We start from the raw sequence: 18,123 nt of genomic DNA on the forward strand, positions 1-18,123 counted from the left end.
TGTTGTCTTTAGCAATGGTGTCATGCTGGTTGTTTATAAGTTTTCATAGGACACCTTTGTCCAACAACTCTATGGGCTATAACCAATTTTTATTTGTTACAAGAGATGGTCAGTTGGGACTCTCTCTTATTATTTGGAAATTCCACTAGGAAACCTTTCATATATTTCTTAGTTTTGGCTGCATTACATTTCCATAGCACCAATCACTTGCTCCTCATGTATAGATGTCTTCTCCCACATCCCCTTTCTCAAACTCATCTCCATTCCTGGTCCTCACCAGATCTGCCAATGTCCACTCTCATTACTGCTCTACCAATAAAATCTACTGTATTTCCAGTTTCAAGGGGCTACATGTGTCTATCCATAGTACTTTTGCTATACCTGACTCCTCTGGGTCTATGAATAGTAGTTTGGCTATGATATTTATTAACCAGCTAATATCCACATTTAAGTGGATAAACCATATTTATATTTCTTGTTCTGGCTTACATCACTCAGGATGATTTTTTTCTTTTTAGTTCCATGAAATTTTCCTGCAAGTTTAATGATGTCATTTTTAAAGCAAATGAGTAGTACTTTACTGAGTAAATGTATTATTTTTTTCTACCCATTCTTTTGTTGAGGAACATCCAGGTTATTTTCAGTTTCTATAAATAGAGCAGCAATGAATATGGTTGAGAACCAATCCCTTTGGTGAGATAAAATATCATTTGGTTATATGCCCAAGAGTGGTATAGCTGCTTCTTGAGATAGATTCCCTACCACCTTTCTGAAGAATCACCCTACTGCTTTCTACAGTGTCTGGATAACTATGAACTCCCATCAGCAATGGTTGACTGTTTCTCCTAGTCCGCATCTTTACCAGCATGGAGCTGTCACCTGCAGTATTGATATTATCCATTATGAAAGCTATAGAATCTCAGAGTAGTCTTGAATTACATTTCCCTGATGGCTAAGGATGATGAAAGTTTCCTAAGAGTTTCTCAGCCATTTCAGTTTCCTGTGTTGACAATTTTCTGTTTTAATCTATAACCTATTTATAATTGAATTATTAGGTCTTTTTTGATATCCTGCTTTTTCATGTCTCTCATATTTTGTATTAGTACAATATCAGATGTAGAGTTGCTAAACATCTTTTTCTATTCTCACAGCTGCCACTTTGTGCAAATGATGGTGTTCTTTACCTAACAGAAGCTTTTCAGTTTCATGAGGCATCATTTATCAATTGTTCAAATTAGTAACTGTGCTAACAGTATTCTGTTCAAAAGGTCTTGTCTGGTAGTAATTAGTTTAACACCATTTTTCTCTTTCTCATCCATGAAGTACAGTGTATGTAATTTTATGTTGACGTTTTTAATTCATTTTGGAGTTTGATTTCTATGCAGGGTGATGTATATCAATGTCTTTACATTCTTTCTGCATGCAGACATTCTGCTTGACCAGCACTGTTTATTGAAGATATTCCTTTTTCAAATGTATAATTCTGGCTTCTTTTCAAATTCAGGTTTTTATAGATTTGTAAATTAATTTCTGGGTCTTCAATTCAATTTCATTGATTAAAAATATCTGTTTATGATAAATACCTATTTATAAAACTCTAGCTTTGTGGTACAAATTAAAATTGAGTGTAATGAAACCTCCCACAGTTCTGTTATTGTTTATGAGTTTATGACTGGATATCTTCTTCTTTCCTTTCTTTCTCTCTGTCTGTCTGCCTGTCTTTCTTTCTTTCATTTTTTTTTCTTCCTCTGTTTCTTTTTTTTTTTTTCATATAAAGCTTAGGATTGGACTTTCAAGATCTCTGAAAACTTGTTGTAACTTTTATAGGCATTGTATTCAACTTGTAGTTTGCTTTAGATAGGTAGCCCTTTTTTTAATCCTACCAATCCATGCACATGGTAGATATCCCCATTTTTGGATGTCTTCTTCAATTTCTTTTTTTGAAGACTTGAAGTCTTATCATATAAATCATTCATTTGCTTGGATAGAGTTACTCCAAACATTGTGTATTGTTTGAAGTTGTTACATAAATTATTGTTTCCCTGATTATTTTTCAGTCTGTTTGCTTATATACAAGAAAGCTACTGATTTTTACAAGTTCTTGCTATCTATCCCTTTTCAGTGTGATTTCTCCATTTTTTTCCAGAAACTACAGACCAATCCTGCCTGGAAAACAGGTATATTTTCACTTCTCCTTCTCCTTTCCAGCTCTGTAACAGAATTCTTCTTCTTCTTCTTCTTTTTCTTCTTCTTCTTCTTCTTCTTCTTCTTCTTCTTCTTCTTCTTCTTCTTCTTCTTCTTCTTCTTCTTCTTCTTCTTCTTCTTTTGCCTTCTAATTTTTATCCTAAAGGAATTACAAAAATCTATAACCTTACTTCCACCAACTTATATCCCAGCCTCAAACATCAACAGGCATTTCCTATGAACATACTAGTTGAGTGGCCAGCAAAACAGATCTTATCTCACACTTTTGTCTCCAGTGCGATAGCAGACCTTCTGGGTTGACATCTCTTCACTGTCTACACCCATCCCAAAGAAAGTGAACAGGCAGTTCCTGGTTGAGCACTCTGAATTTCTTCCTTCTGTGAAACCTTGAGAGACCTGACCTATTCCCATTCCTAAGTGTGAGATTCCCATATCCAAAAACATGTTTTACCTAGAAGCCACAATAGCCACACTTATCGGGTCCACAGGCTTTAATATTTAGTGCATAACAAATCCATTATACTATATCGACTATATTTTCAAGCTTAAAATATTAATCATGGGCTGGAGAGATGGAACAGATGGCAAGGTGTATGCTATACAAACACAAAGACTAGAGTTTGGCTCTACCTTCACCCACACAAAAGGCTGGTATGGCTACACTAGTAGATGACACAGAGACAGAGGGGCAGCCTCCAGTGTCATAACAAACAGATACTAAGGGATTTCAAACCAGCTACTAAAGCCAAACCAGCAATCTCAAGGTTTTTGGAGAAGTTTTGTTTCAAAAACAAGGAAGAAGGTAATGAACAGTGAAGGGAATGGCACCAGGATTCCCAAGAGCATGTTCTCAGCACAAAAGAGATCTATTTGCACAAGAGGGATAGAAGGTAGGGAATAAGACAAAGGACAGCGTGAGAGAATAAGGGATAAGGGGAAGAAAAAGTGGGTGGAGATATCTGCCTCAGAGGGACAAAAGACAACCTCTGGGTGGAGAGGAGGGTGAAGTGGCAGATGAAGGTTTGTATGTTAAAGTTGAAAACTCCATCTTAGGATGAGAAGTTGAATTATTATTGGAAACGTTCACTAGGTGAGTCAAAGGGAGCTTCCGATTGATGGACTTCAGAACTTTGATAACTAGAGCATGGTAGTCACACAGGAGGAGAAAGTGGCTAAATGAAGGAGTGGACCTTGAGGGCTAGCTTTAGAATCATAATCTAACAAGTTTTAGCAAGGCAGAGGGAATTGGAAAGAAGAGAAAAGCCTACCAGAGCAATGTTTGCAAGATGGTAGGATCCCGTCAAGCAGCAATATTCCACCTCCCCAATGTTGTGACCTTTAGTTCAGTTCTGTGGGATGTGGTGACCCCAAATGTAAGGTCATCATGTTGCTTTATTTATACTTCTATTATATTTGTGCAATTACTTTGTAACTGTAATGTTGTTACTGTTATGTATTGTAGAGGCAGAGACCTTACCTTGACCTCTGGATATCACATGTGTGACAGTGAGTGAGTGCACTTGCATAAACACATGTACATAAACACACATATACACATATACATATTGCACACACACATACACTCAGAGCTAGAGAAAGGTTTCTACATGTTATTTATATATGAATCAGAAAGTAAACTTATGTATCTATATTTAAATTCTGTTCTATATGAAAATCTGCTTATCTTCAAAACACCATAATCAGTATATTTCCTACCAAATTGATTCATTTTCTATTTAATTAAAATTGATCCAGAATTCAATTATGAGACAAGGTCTCAAATTTATAGTGTTTTAGGAAAACATAAACACGGAAAAGTACATAGAGAAAATGGGATATTATGAGATAATCTTAGATCCAATATTGGGCATAAATTAAACTCAAATGAAATAGAATGCTATTTCTGATACCAGTGAACACATACTGTGGAAATATAGAAAAAGAAGGGAGAAGATGGAAACTATTTTACAAACAAAATGAGATGAGATATAAAAAATATAGATATTTGCAGATGCTGTTTTATAAAATGATAAAAAAAAAAAACAGGATGTTTGGTTGAGGTGCGGTATGGTGAGGTAGAAAGGAGTACCTCTGTAAACCTATTCTGCGGCATCCCTTCCCCTGAGGTACCAGGCATATGACAGATGTAGTATGGAATAAAGTTTAAGGCATGAAGAAAGGAGTTGAAGAGGAAGTAAAGACAGAGAAATGGGAGAGAGAAAGAAAGAGGGGGGATGCCAGCCAGGAGCACTTGGAAGGAAAGAGAGGAGGGGAGAGAGGGGATAGAGTGGGTAAGAGAGTAAGAGAGAAGAGGGGCCAAATAAAACCTTTTTATAGTGAAGAAGGCATATCTGGCTGTTGCCAGGTAACTGTAGAGTGGATTCTGGAAGGAATGCTTACCGAAGATACTTTCTAAAAGTTCATAATATATACACATTGTGACTATGTGTTAAGATGGTTATTCTGTGAGTGACTAGAAATGGAAATATCCTAATGAGGAGTAAGGGATTGCCATTACTACTGAAACAATTGATTTATATAAACTATTAGGTACCAAGAAATAATTTTTTTAAATTCCTTTTTACATTTTTGCCTGAATAATGCATTACCAGGACCTTTTTGGTTTAAAAAGCAAGATCTCAGATTAGAGCATTTGAAATAAAAATGAAATCTGTTTATTAACACAACATGGAAAAATAACTGAGATACTTCAGAAAATTCACAAAGTGTGCCTTTTCCCTCCTTGTTTCTCTATGCAAACTTGGCTTACTTTTTAAAGCTACATATAGGCACATTCCATAGTGGGGAGATATGGCTGTTATAATCCTAGGTTAGTAACATAAATAGAAAGAAAATCTTTTGCTCACCTATCCACTAACTGTGCAGCATCCCCAGGAACGCATTCTGAGCAGGTACCTGTGTATATTACCAAATGTGCAAGAAAGAGACATTTGCTTTGACTTGTTTCCTGAAGCAAGTCCTCTCCATAAGCACAGGCGTTACGTAAGTGGGTTGTAATTTCTGCATGTATCTCCAAGCTCGCCCCCACACTACCAAGTTAATCCTAGTTATTTTCAAAATACTCAAGAAAAATGCTGACTTAAAACAATAAAGTTTTCCTATATGAAATCTAATGCCCATTGGCCACGCTGCTGTATTCTCTTGGATAAAAATGTCAAGCTTCATCAAAAGTTATTTTCTTAGTGATCACTGAATTTTTTTAACTCTGTTATACCTACATACCCAAAGCATTAATTGGCATGTGAGCTTATTAGTTACAAATTGCGAAGGAATGACACCGAGGCCACCCTTGGTGAACATTGAAATTGCCTCATTACTAGCTACACAGTGAGAATAGCAGTTTGTAAATAATTGAGCACTGTATAAATAATCCTAAATAAGAGGAAAGTTCAAAGAAAATTTAATTTTATTCCCACCTGTAAATTACATAATAATTTTATTGTTTCCCAAGTTAATACACGTAAGGGTAAAAAGAAGTCAAGGCCAGGAAAAGTATCTTAAATATCAACAAGAATTTTGTAGGTAATATTACTTACAATAAGATCGAATTAACCCATTATGAAACTCCAACAGGAGACGACACGGTAAGATGTCAGTGTGATAGGTAGTAACTCACATTTTTGCCTCATAAAATCATAGAATGAGTATATATCCCATAGAAGTCATAGAATGAGTAGATATCCCTACAGAACTGCCAAAATTTCTAAAATCACACATGTGTGGAAACAACCCAAGATCTCAAATATTTACATTAGGAGAAGAGGAGAAATGCAAAGTGGTTTACAGAGATAAGAAAAAGTCCTGAAAAGGAAAACATTTCTAGCAAAATACTTCTGTGACTCTGCACATGCCCCTTGTGTCTACTGGCCAAAATGCCATCAAACTAAGCAAAGAACTCCAGGAGGACTCTGTCACCTAAACCATTATCAGAGTTCAGAGGTACCAGAATTACACCTAGTGACAGCGAGGAAACCATGTTTGCTACAGCTTGGGTTTTATGAGTCTTCTGAGGTCAACTTGATAAAGGCTTGCTTCATCCTTAGCTTGGTGCCCTTGCCATATGATGGACCTTAGGGAGAAAGCTTCTGAGGTATGGTGAGAGCTCTTTCAGTAGTTGGAGCATGACCTTGAAGGTGACTGTGGTCCTGACATTTGACCTTGGGCTCTTTGTTTTCTGTCTGCCATGTAGTTCCATGTCTGTATTCTTTCCTTCCTGTGGTGCTGCGCTGAAGGCCTGGTGCAGAAGAAAGCAAACTTATTATCTGAAGCCCTGTCTATATAAGCTATCATAATTATTTGTTACAGAGCAGGAAGGCTGCCTAACATAAGACAAAGAGAGTCATGTGGTGAAGAATCTAAATAACTGGTACTTATTCCCAAAACTGCAGAAACCAAAATCTGTGTAGATTCATATCAGTCAAACTTGATTAGTAAGTCATGAATCCCAGTTCACATGCTAGTATTAAAAAAGAAATATCTAAGATACTCAACAATGTCATTCTACTCTTAGTCATACACTAGTAACAGGAAAATCAACTCAATATTAATATTTCTATAGTCAGTATTTTGTGGTTGTTCTTTAGAGAAAGGACCTTGATGTTTGAGAAGCAGAATTGCATTCAATTTACTTTGTATCCAAGGCTACCTTGGAATTCATAATTCTCAAGCCTTAGTTTCCAAAAACTGAGATTACAAAAATATTCCTCTACATCCAGCTTCAAGAATAAAGCTTAATGAAGACAAAAGTATATGAATGAAAAACAGACCTGTAAAAGGCAGAGATTACAAAATTCTCAAAGCTACTTGTTTAAGAGATATATAATTACAGTGTTTTAAAGTAGTTAAGATAGAGCTCAGAGGATGACTCAGTGGGTAGGATAACTTTCTGCCATTTCAGATGACCTGGGTTGGGTTCCTTGTTCCTTTGGGTAGTTCACAAATGCTATAGCTCCAGCTCCAGGGGACCTAGTGCTCTATTCTGGCATCTGAAGGCACAGTACTCATACACATATCCACACACAAAGACTCATAATTTGAAAATAAATAAATATTCATTTAAAAGTAGAAATGATGTTGGGATGTCTTTTGGATACATGCTCAGGAGTAGTATAGCTGGGTCCTTGGGTAGTTCTATGTCCAGTTTTCTGACGAACTACCAGACTGATTTCCAGGGTGGTTGTAGCAGCTTACAACCCCACCAACAGTAGAGGAGTGTTCCTCTTTCTCCACATCCTCACCAGCACCTGTTGTCACATGAGTTTTTGATATTTACCATTCTGACTAGGTGAGGTAGAATCTCAGGGTTGTTTTGATTTGCATTTCCCTGATGTTTAGGGATGTTGAGCATTTCTTTAAGTGCTTCTTAGCTATTCTATGTTACTCAGTTCGGAATTCATTGTTTAGCTCTGTGCCCTATTTTAATGGGATTATTTAATTCTCAAGAGTCTAACTTCTTGAGTTGTTTGTATATATTAAATCCTAGAGTCATATTGAAACAGAGGAGGATGTTCACAGCTAACCATCAGATTGACCCCAATGAAGGACCTAGAGAAAGGACTGAAAGAGCTGAAAGGGTCTATAACCCCATGGGAAGAACAAAATTATTAACTAATCAAACCCACCACAGCTCCCAGGGACTAAAACACTAACCAATGAGTTCGCATGAAGAGACCCATGGCTCCAGGAGCATATGCAGCAGAGGACAGCATTGTCTGACATCAATGAGAGGAGAGGCCTTTGGTCTAGTGAAGGCTCATTTTTCCAGTGTAGGGGACTGTCAAGGTGCTGTGGTGGGAGAGGGAGATTGGAAGAGGGAGCACCTTCATGAAGGTAATGGGAGGGAGAGGGGGATAGGATTGGAGAAAAGGGGATAACATCTGAAATATAAATACAGAAAATATCCAGTAAAAAAGGAAGAAGTAGTAATGATTTAAATAAAACTATAACATACACCTAATATATGATGTAAAAAATGTATGAGTTGTAGAAATGTAGCACTTCTTAAGAAGTGATGATTGAGATTAAGATTCAAGGCTATAAGATTGCAAAGGTGAAATATATTTTTGGATTTCTGTGGCAATTCCCTATGAGTATGAGCACTGTGAAATGCCACAGTGTATTAAATAAATATTTTGTGAGTAAATAGAAGCAATATTCCCTCATGAATTTACCTACCAAAAAGATGGACTGTACATATTTTTAAGCTTAGCCTTTATGTTCTGAGACCTGAAAAAATACAAATCAGAAATAATTTTTGTCTGCATTCCAAGAATGCTAAGTAAATATGGATCACCAAGGAAGCGGTGTTTAAATAAATGTTAAATCAAGTTACTCATTTTCTGCCACTAGGTGTTAAATGTGTTTCAGAAGCAGCCCCTCAGGACATTCTGGCACATCCAACCTATGAACCTGTTTTGCTCATAAATGAGATGATAGAATCACGCTGGGTATGCTGAGAGCAGGCTGCACCTTTTAAATTCTTATAGAACTGTATTATAGTATTTACATTGCAAACGTAAGATTTGTCTGACTATTCTGCAGTGGCAAAGGCCTAATTCAACACACCTAAAGGATTTGGCCAAGAGCCCTTGAGCATACAGGGCACAGGGGCATTATCTTAAAGCAAGAATTTCATAGGGTAAGGGAGAGGTCAATATAATAAAATAGACAAAAGATAAAAAGAAACAAAACTGATAGATCTGAAATAATTTTTACATAAAATATCTATAAAACCTCAAATGATAAAGGAGAAAATAAATGAAGAACAGAAATGATAATAATTTTAAAGGAAGCATGAGATAGAACAAACATTAATTCTGTAATTCAAAATACATTCCATGTAACATAGCAATTCATTGCCTTCAAAATACCTATGCATATGTTCATAGACAAAAGACATTCAGTAATTGGTAAGAGAAGCTTCTCTATAAAATTAACAGTAATTGGTTGACCAAGGTGCAGAAAATAAACAATTCATGAAGGCCCAACCTTAAACAAGTTACTTATAGAATGGCCCCTTACACTCAGTAACTCTTTCAGACAAGAATCCAAGAAATATGTAGTGGCCAGAAGACAGAATGCAGGACTATGAACACTCTTCGTTACACTTACTACAGTCACTATGCTACACCCTCTAGAATCATAAACTCATGTCATCTGTAGGTATTGATACTTGGCCTCCACAAAAAGTAGCTGTGTCAACAATCAGTCAAGGAAAGGTAGGGGCAGGGTGTCACATAGGGAGACACTTTAAATGTCAACTTTTGGCTATTATGGTAATGTTGATGAAAACAGGCCTATAAGTTCATATGTGTGCAAGCTTAGGTCCCAGCTGATGAACAGTTTGAACCAGATTAAGAGGTGCAGAAGATATGTAATTGGAAGTAGGTTTTTGAGGTTTCAAAGTCCTAAACCAGGTCCAGTGCCTCTGCCTGATGTCTATGTGACTCTCAGCTAATACTCTGTCACCACAGTTACCTGCCAATATTCCACCATGCTTCCCACTATAATGATGATGGACAATACTCTGAAGCTATAAAAAGTTCCATAATTAAATTCTTTCTAATGGAAGGGCTGCAGTGGACATTGTCTCTTTACAGCAAAATTTAAAAAAATAGCTAAAACAGATGTCCATAGATTTTTACAAGAGGGAAAACAATTCACTGTGTTTTTGGTGTCCATTCACTGTTGAGACCACCAGCTCCAATCAATAGTTCTAAACTCTAACCACAGAGCTGTATATAATTAAACTAGATGAGTCATAAAACAAAATGAATAGACATGAACTCTAGGGGAGAGATTTGTTGAAAAGGTGTAGGAGACAGTGAAGTGGAGCGTAGGGAGGCAGAAGGTGAGACTGAGTATATGATGTATATGTATATGTGTATGTGTAAGTGTATGTGTATGTGTGTATGTGTATGTGTGTGTGTATATATATATGTATATAAGTATGTGTATATATGTATATGTATATATACAGTTTAAAAAATCTAAAAAAAAAAAAAAACAACATTTACTGTGCATTAGCACCTGGGTGTCTAAGACAAGAGGATAATAAGCCCCAAGCCACCTTACACTGTACAGCAAATGGCAAACCCTGACTGAGAAAAGGAGAAGGAAGGACGAATAAATAATAACAAACTTCCCAGGCCTGGATAATAATTCTACAGGAGTTTCCGACAAAAACGTGGGAGAATCTTTAAAAGGGACATAATAATGGTAAGTGGAAATACTCAAATGCTTGATGATATAAGTTTTTGTAAACAAGGGTGAGATATAAATCCTCAGGTTAAGAAAACTCCTGAGAAGCAGCCGATAAGTATAATAAACTGGTTTTCATATACATCACAATGAAACTTTAAACAACAAAGATAATTTAAACTCTAAAAACCAAGAAAATGTTGACCTTAAGTTCTCAGGGGAAGAACTTCATGCACTGCAAAGGTAAGCAAGTTTTAGAGATCTACAAGGAGAAAGATTAGAGTTTTGAAATATTTGACTCTTATTCTGTTATCTTTGCATCAGAGAATAGACAAACACTCAAAAATATGTAAGAAACAGGTATGTTTCCACATCACTTCCAAATTATTCTGTAGGGTTAAGGAAATGTTAACCTAATCAGAAAAGAGCACTTTATTAGCTTTGATGAGGCTTTTAAGAAAAAGGACATGAAAAGTGAGGGGAGACTGGTTGAGAAGAAAGTGGATGCATAAAAGAGTAGGAGTGAATACCATTCCATCAAATAATATAAATGTGTAAAAGTATAGTGAGGAAGCCAATATTTTATATAATTGAAGTACTAATAATACTGAAATACCTGGAAAATAAGGGGCAAGTACTATGAAAGTATTTCTGAAGGATCACAGGCTTCTTATCTCCCACACCAACTTTAACAGAAGGGGCTCCAAGAGACAAAAGCGTTGCTAATAACTAGTGGTATAAATTGCAGTCTAGGCAAAACTTAGGAAAGTTACTAGAAAACATACAAAAAGAATCTAGAAATATGTCTTCAAATAATTTAAAATTTTAAAGTATTTGATAGAAAAAATTTCAACACAATACTATTCAACCAAAAAAAAATAGAATTCAATTAATTTTTAACCATGTAAATACATTTTGGAGTGTTTCTACCATGGGTTAATATGACAAAAATGGTGATGTTTGTGGGTACTAAAATCTTATATATGTGGTATTAGAAAATGAACACAAAGAAACATCACAGAAATAATGCAGTAAGCACTAAAAAACTAGAATGTTTTCCCACATCAGGTAGTCAAAATAATTTATTAGAGAAAATAATATTTATTTTTATTTTAGCTTATTATTTCACAATTACATGTGTGTGTGTGTGCATGTATGAGCTATACTACAATATTTTCCTCTACCGTATCCTTACTTTCCAATTTCTACTTCGACAGTTGGCCTTCTAACCAACAAGCCCGAGTATCACCTCTCCAGTTCCATGTTTTTTGTGTGTTGTGGTAAATATTAAAAATAATCATCTGCTTTTTCCAGTCCCGCTTGGTCTCCCTCTGCTGGAGCCACTCTAGTGGAGCCCACTCTCTTTGTCTTTCCGAAGTCTGCAAACTGCCCTCTCCCAGCTCTGTCCCCCTATCAGGCGGGAAGTTGGCTCATACTCTCCCAGCCAGGTAAAATCATGACTCAACAGTCAATAATTTATCAATCAGATATAAGTTAAATTCTTAACCCACAATCCATCTACACAATAATCTTTCAACCAGTTGAAAAAGATATAAACCACCCACTTAGATAAGATAAATTAGCCTATAGAAATCCATCCCTTAGACAGTATAGACAACTACCAATAGCTACTCAGGGCCACATGGATGGAGATGAATAATCTTCATCTTCTGTGTTGATTCTTTCCTTCCTCCAATTCATCCTTTACAAAAATTTGTCCCCACCCCATTCATTACTGTCCAATCATGTGTCTCCTTAACATCAACCTACAGTCTAAATATTAATTCAGATTGCCTGAATGAATACAAAAAGAGCTTATTATCTATCTTTAAAAATGGCTCAAGAAAGTGGCTACAGCACTGATGAATATGACTAATTTATCTTATCTATATTTATCTTAGAAACAATTATGATTTAAAGTATAATAATAAAATATAAATAAAAATATAAGAATAAAATTTAATAAATATAATAAACAAAGACCAGTGTATCAGAATATGACAAATGAACAGAAGAGAGCCTAAGAGAAGGCACAGAAACTAGAGACTCATTTTTACCCTCGAGAATCATCATATAAACTCTACTGTTGATTCCATAATATATACCTGTAGGGGTAAAAGAGAGAGAGGATATGTGAGTGTGTGTGTGTGCGTGCATGTGTTTGTGTGTGTGTGTATGTGTGTGTGTGTGTGTGTGTGTGTGTGTGTAATATTGAAAAATATATAAAGGAAGAACTTTTTACATGACATTATAAGACAAGGAACCGCCAAGTTACCATTGACCTTATGTTCTGTTGGTCAGTCACTGTGGAACATGCAACTTGCCCTGAGTTTGTTTCCCCAGTGAGACTGTCTTAGAGGAAACTATATTTTCATTTGTGTGTGCAATATCAATCAGATATTTCTTCTGGATTAGGGATGGGGGACATGAGTTCACTCTACGGTCATCTATAGGACCCTATCATATCAAGGTCTCCTATTTATGACATAATGTCTGGCTATAAGTCTTATAGAGATCCATATGTCCTCATGTGCGATAAAAGATAATGTCTTTGTTGGTGCTGGCCTATTAGTATAAAAGAATGTCATTGGATGTCATTTTATTGTTATTTTTAATGACAGTGATATTTGGTTTTACTTGAAGTTCCTGGACTATCTAATCTCAGGTTCTTGTCACCCTAGCACTATTGGATATGGGCTTTATCCCATCAGCTTGACATTAAGCCAAATCAGAATTAAACATTTTTTTAATTATGTTATTCTTTGTCATTCAATAGATCTTCAATTAGATATGACTTTACTGATAGAAATTGCTTAAATTTTGTTTTATTATGAGATGACTCATTTTCTCCATCATTTTTGAATGATGATTTTATTGGGTATAGTAATTGGGGCTGGCATCTGTAATTTCTTAGCATCTGTAGATTATATGTTCATGCCCTTATGTTATTTGGAATCTCTACTGGGACATCAGATGTTATTCTATTAGGTCTGACTTTAGGTGTTTCTTGGTGTATTTCCCATGCAGCTCTTAATATTCCTTTTTTGTCCTGTACATTAGTGTCTTGGTTATTATGTGGTAAGAGGTATTTCTTTTCTGCTCAATCTATTTGATGTTCTGTATTCTTCTAATACCTTCCTTGGCATCTTCTTTCAGTTAGGGAAATTTACTTCTGTGGTGTGGCTGAAAACATTTTCTGGGCCTCTGAGCCTGGCTTCTTCTCCTTCCTCTATTCCCACCAGTCTTAAATTTGGTCTTTTCAAAGTGTCCCACATTTCCTGGATGCTTTGTGTCAGGATATTTTTAGATTTAACATTTTCTTTGAACAACTTATCCACTTATTCAATCCTATCTTCAAAGACCAAGATTTTCTCTTCCATATCTTTTATTCTATTGATGAAGCTTGCCTCTGTGGTTCCTGTTTGAATTACTAAATTTTACATTTCATATATTTCTCAGTTTTGGATTTCTTTATTTATTCTATGTCCATTTTCAAATCTTGAAGAGTTATATTACTCATTTCACTCAACTGTTCATTTGTGTTTTTGCTTGCTCCTGGATTTATATAAGGAGTTTATTAGTTCCCTCTTCAAATACCTCTCTCATACTTATAAAAGCTATTTTAAGGTCTTTGTCTTGTGCTACAGCTATGTTGTAATATTGAGGGACAGGTGTGGTGGGGTTGCTGGGGTCTGGTTGAGACCCATCGCTCTGCCTACTATTGATTGTGTTTAAGTACTGGTGTCTAAACTTCTGTATTCTGGATAATTATAATGCTAGATATTGAAATCTGGCATCGTCTTTGTCTGGTGGGTTTTGTTCCTCTGTTTCTGTTTCCATCTCTGGTTTTTAGGGTGGTACGGTGCCTCTATATTGCCTGGTAGGGAGTTACAGTATCCTGATAGACGTGGTCACTAAGGGTCCATGTAACTCAAGGTATTCAGATCTAGCACTCGGAAGTGGGGATAAACTAGTTGAGGGGTATTTAACAGGTCCCTGGAGGAAGAAAATCAGGGCATTCCACCTAGGTCTACTTAGTCCCCTGAGAATGGTGACAGAAGATGAGGAGAAGTCCAACAGGTAGGAGGCTGGTGGATTTGGGATTGGATATGAAGGACAGGAAGGAGAGGTGATATTAAAGAGTTTGCCTGTATTTTACCAGAAATTACCTGCTCTAAGTTCACTATTCTCTGATTCCATTATGCAGTAGATACATATATAGTATATTAGTGGCTTTTGTTTGGCTGTAACAAAACAATTAAAAGAAAGATTGATTTAGTTTAGCAAATATTTGAGAATAACAACCTACCCAGGCAGAAAGTTGGAATAACTGACATCAAGAAGAAGGAAAGAAAGGCATTAGTCTGGGACAGATGCCCCTAATCATTTATCTGAGAAGTATATCCCTCCAGATTCATCTAGTAGAATTGTTAACAGTATTTTGACATTCATGATGTTATTTATTCAAATATTTTCTAGTTCCTCTCATAAGCCAGTTCCAACTATATCAATTAATCCTAAAACTCAAAATAAAAATGTCCTAAAACATTTGATTGTAAAATTCTCATCAGATGATCACTTCAGGGGACATTTATTGTACATGCCAAAACCTTCTCCACGGATTCACCAAAGTGCTCAAGGAAGCTGATCCATCTCCGTGAGTCCTCATGGTCTTAACAGTTACAACACTGTTCAACAACCCATGGACAAAATCTTCTTTTGCCTCACTTTAACCTTAGATAATTCTTGGTAAAAAATCTAAAACAACTTTTATGCATATGGTGGCACTAACTAACCAATCCTATTCCAAGAGGGAAGAATGGGCATCAAGAAATGCAAAGTTAAGCAGGGCAGATGCAAAATCTCACCAGTCCTTGTCTTGCAGCTGGGATGTAGAGCATGGTTGCATAATCTCCAACATCTTCACACAAACCTCCCCCCAGAGTTTTGTTGTTTGTAGACCCCACAGCTTCTGTGTTGGTTACTTGTACTCATTACCTGCACCTTCTGTTGGTGAGCTTTCTATATTTTCTGCATCTACAATGTCCAAGTGTCTTCATCTCAGCCCAGGCTTCACTCTCAGGACTTCACATATAATTTACTTGAGGATAGTCTACACAGAACTTCCAGGTCATGGCCATGACATATTTTGTGACTTCCTCAGTCTTCCTTTGAAATCTCAATGAAAACTGTCATGAACAAAAAACTCTTGCACTCTGCATGTCTGAAAAACTCCCAAAAATGGGTGATGTCAAATCCTCTAAGAGCTCAAGCAGTGGTTACATATCTTTGGACCACAGTTGTAGCAGCATCTCGGTGCCTACATGTGTGAAGCATGTAGGACTTCTCTGGATGTCCCTGTGAAAACAGGGTACCCCAGTGATGCTATCTATTTAAAGCAAAGCCTGTTGAATGAGTTTTAGATTTAAAAGCTATGAAGGTTGAAATTTAGTCAATTTCTGAGATGCCCATAGGGTACTTTTCTACTGTTTCAAGATGCAAAAAAAAAAAAAAAAAAAAAAAAAATCACATTTATTTAATGTGACTAATTTCTTTAAAAGTATATCTTTGTTATCTGTAACTTTTAAGTACATTCTTTCTTGGTCAAACTGCATGTCTTTGAAATATTATACTATTTTGGGGAGTCACAAGTTGTGGGGTACAGGTAGAGGTCAGAGCTAGACAGCAGGTACCTTTTTAAATCTATTTTCTCTATTGCTGAGAAGGAGTCTCTCAAAACCACAAATACACAAATTCAGCAAGTCAAACTAGTCACCTCACTTTAGGAATCTGGTTTTTACCTCCCATCTGATCATATTTTAGACTAGAGATACACCTGCCGGCATGTTTGTGTGAACACCAAGTCTCTAATCTTCTATGTCCGGTCTTTATGCTTATTTAGAAATTGTTTTATCCATTCAACAACCTTCAACCCACAAGTCCATAACTTTTGCATTCAGCATCATTTAACTTTTAAAAGCAGAGAGATTATGCATGTAAACAGTTTACTAGAATGCCATAGGAAAGCCCTCTAGTTCAATTTCAAATCTTGTGTTTATTCCTCTCATATCCTAACACCATGTGCCTCAGCATTTTTATCTGCTGTTCTGTTGACAGTCTGGCATCCTATTTCCCATTGGTACCATCCATTAGCTTTGCCTGAAGTATCTTAGAGCATTTCGATTCTGATTCTTTAAACTCCTGCCACATTTTCAAACTCCTCCCTCAAACTAGTTCCTAGCAACTAAGAGTCACAGGCAAAGGTAGCCTCAGCAACAATTGCAATCCAAAAATAATATTCTATATTAGTACATTTTGTTCTTGCCAAAAGACTTGACAGACACATCTGAAAATAATTATGAATTGTAGATGACAGTATTAGAGTCTTCGGTCTTTGTGGAGGGGTGGCAAAAAAGAACAGAATATTTCACATCATGATGGTTACTAAATAATTAGGGGTCAGGCATGAGGTAATACTAAGGATCCACTTTAAATGACTTACTTCATTCATTTAACTCATACTCCAATACCCTTACCAAATAGTGCTAGAATTTGTTGACAAGGCCTCTGAAATGTAAATCATTTGAGAATATTTCATATAGAATGCAAGATTCAAGTAAACTATCTTCTATTAAAATTGTATTATAGTAAAATCTAATATTATTTCATTTTAAACGACTTCAGAAGTTATATTATAAATTTTGATTTAAAGTGAAACTACTCATGTTCAGTTATTACAATAACCAAGGGGAACATAATTTCTCCATTTGTTGCTTAATACCTTTTACACTTTTTTGTCTTTAACAATGATTTCTGATTCTTAACTTTGTTGTATTTTCTGATTGTGGTATGGTGTGCACTTTGGGGGGACAGCTGTGGTTCCAGCCCTTCCCTTCTTCCATCCTACAGTTTCTAGACATTGCTGCACACCAGGCTAAAAGGGTGAACTAGAGGGTCTTAGAGTTACAGCTCTTGTAGGCAAAGGCTTTCTTTCTCTCCCCTCTTCCCTCTCTCTCCCCTGGCAAACACTTCCAGCTAGACCAGATCCTGCAGAATTCTACCCATTCCAGATACCACTTCATCCTTCTGGTCTGTGTGAATCAGCATCTGGACACTCTGAGAGGAAAAAAGTGTAGGACATGGAACCACAAACACTCCCCAACCCAACACATACCACAGCTGGAACCCAACATGGGGCTAAGGAGAGTTCTAGTTCAAGCAAAAAGGGGTGCATGCCTCCAGCCCTAGGGCCAAACTCTGAGGGCAGGCAGTCTTATCTGTCACCTAGCAGCCACTCTGCCTTTGCCATAACGCCAAAGGCTCAGGCTTCCACATTCTGAAGGAAGGCAGTCTTATTCTTTACTCCTTTGTGCCTGATCTAGGCATCCAATGGATTCAGATATTAATGGACATTAATTCAGATGTTAATGGTCATCTTGTGCCTTTTGTTGACAGACCCCTGTCTGAATCCTGATAGCCCATATAATTTCTTTATAAAACAAAGGTTAAAACTGGTGACACAGTGGCCTTCTAGGCACCATCTAGGTGATCAACTGGACTCTTAAAATCTACAGGAAGGCCTAACGTTTTGGATCCTTGTGATAGCCTGTGGACCCAAAAGGCTATAGGAATATTTTGATTTAGACAAATCATTTCTATTCTTTTTTATCATAAGGAACATCTCATCACCATGTACAT

The sequence above is a fragment of the Micromys minutus genome (assembly GCF_963924665.1).
Source record: "Micromys minutus genome assembly, chromosome: 15".
Classification (NCBI taxonomy): domain Eukaryota; kingdom Metazoa; phylum Chordata; class Mammalia; order Rodentia; family Muridae; genus Micromys; species Micromys minutus.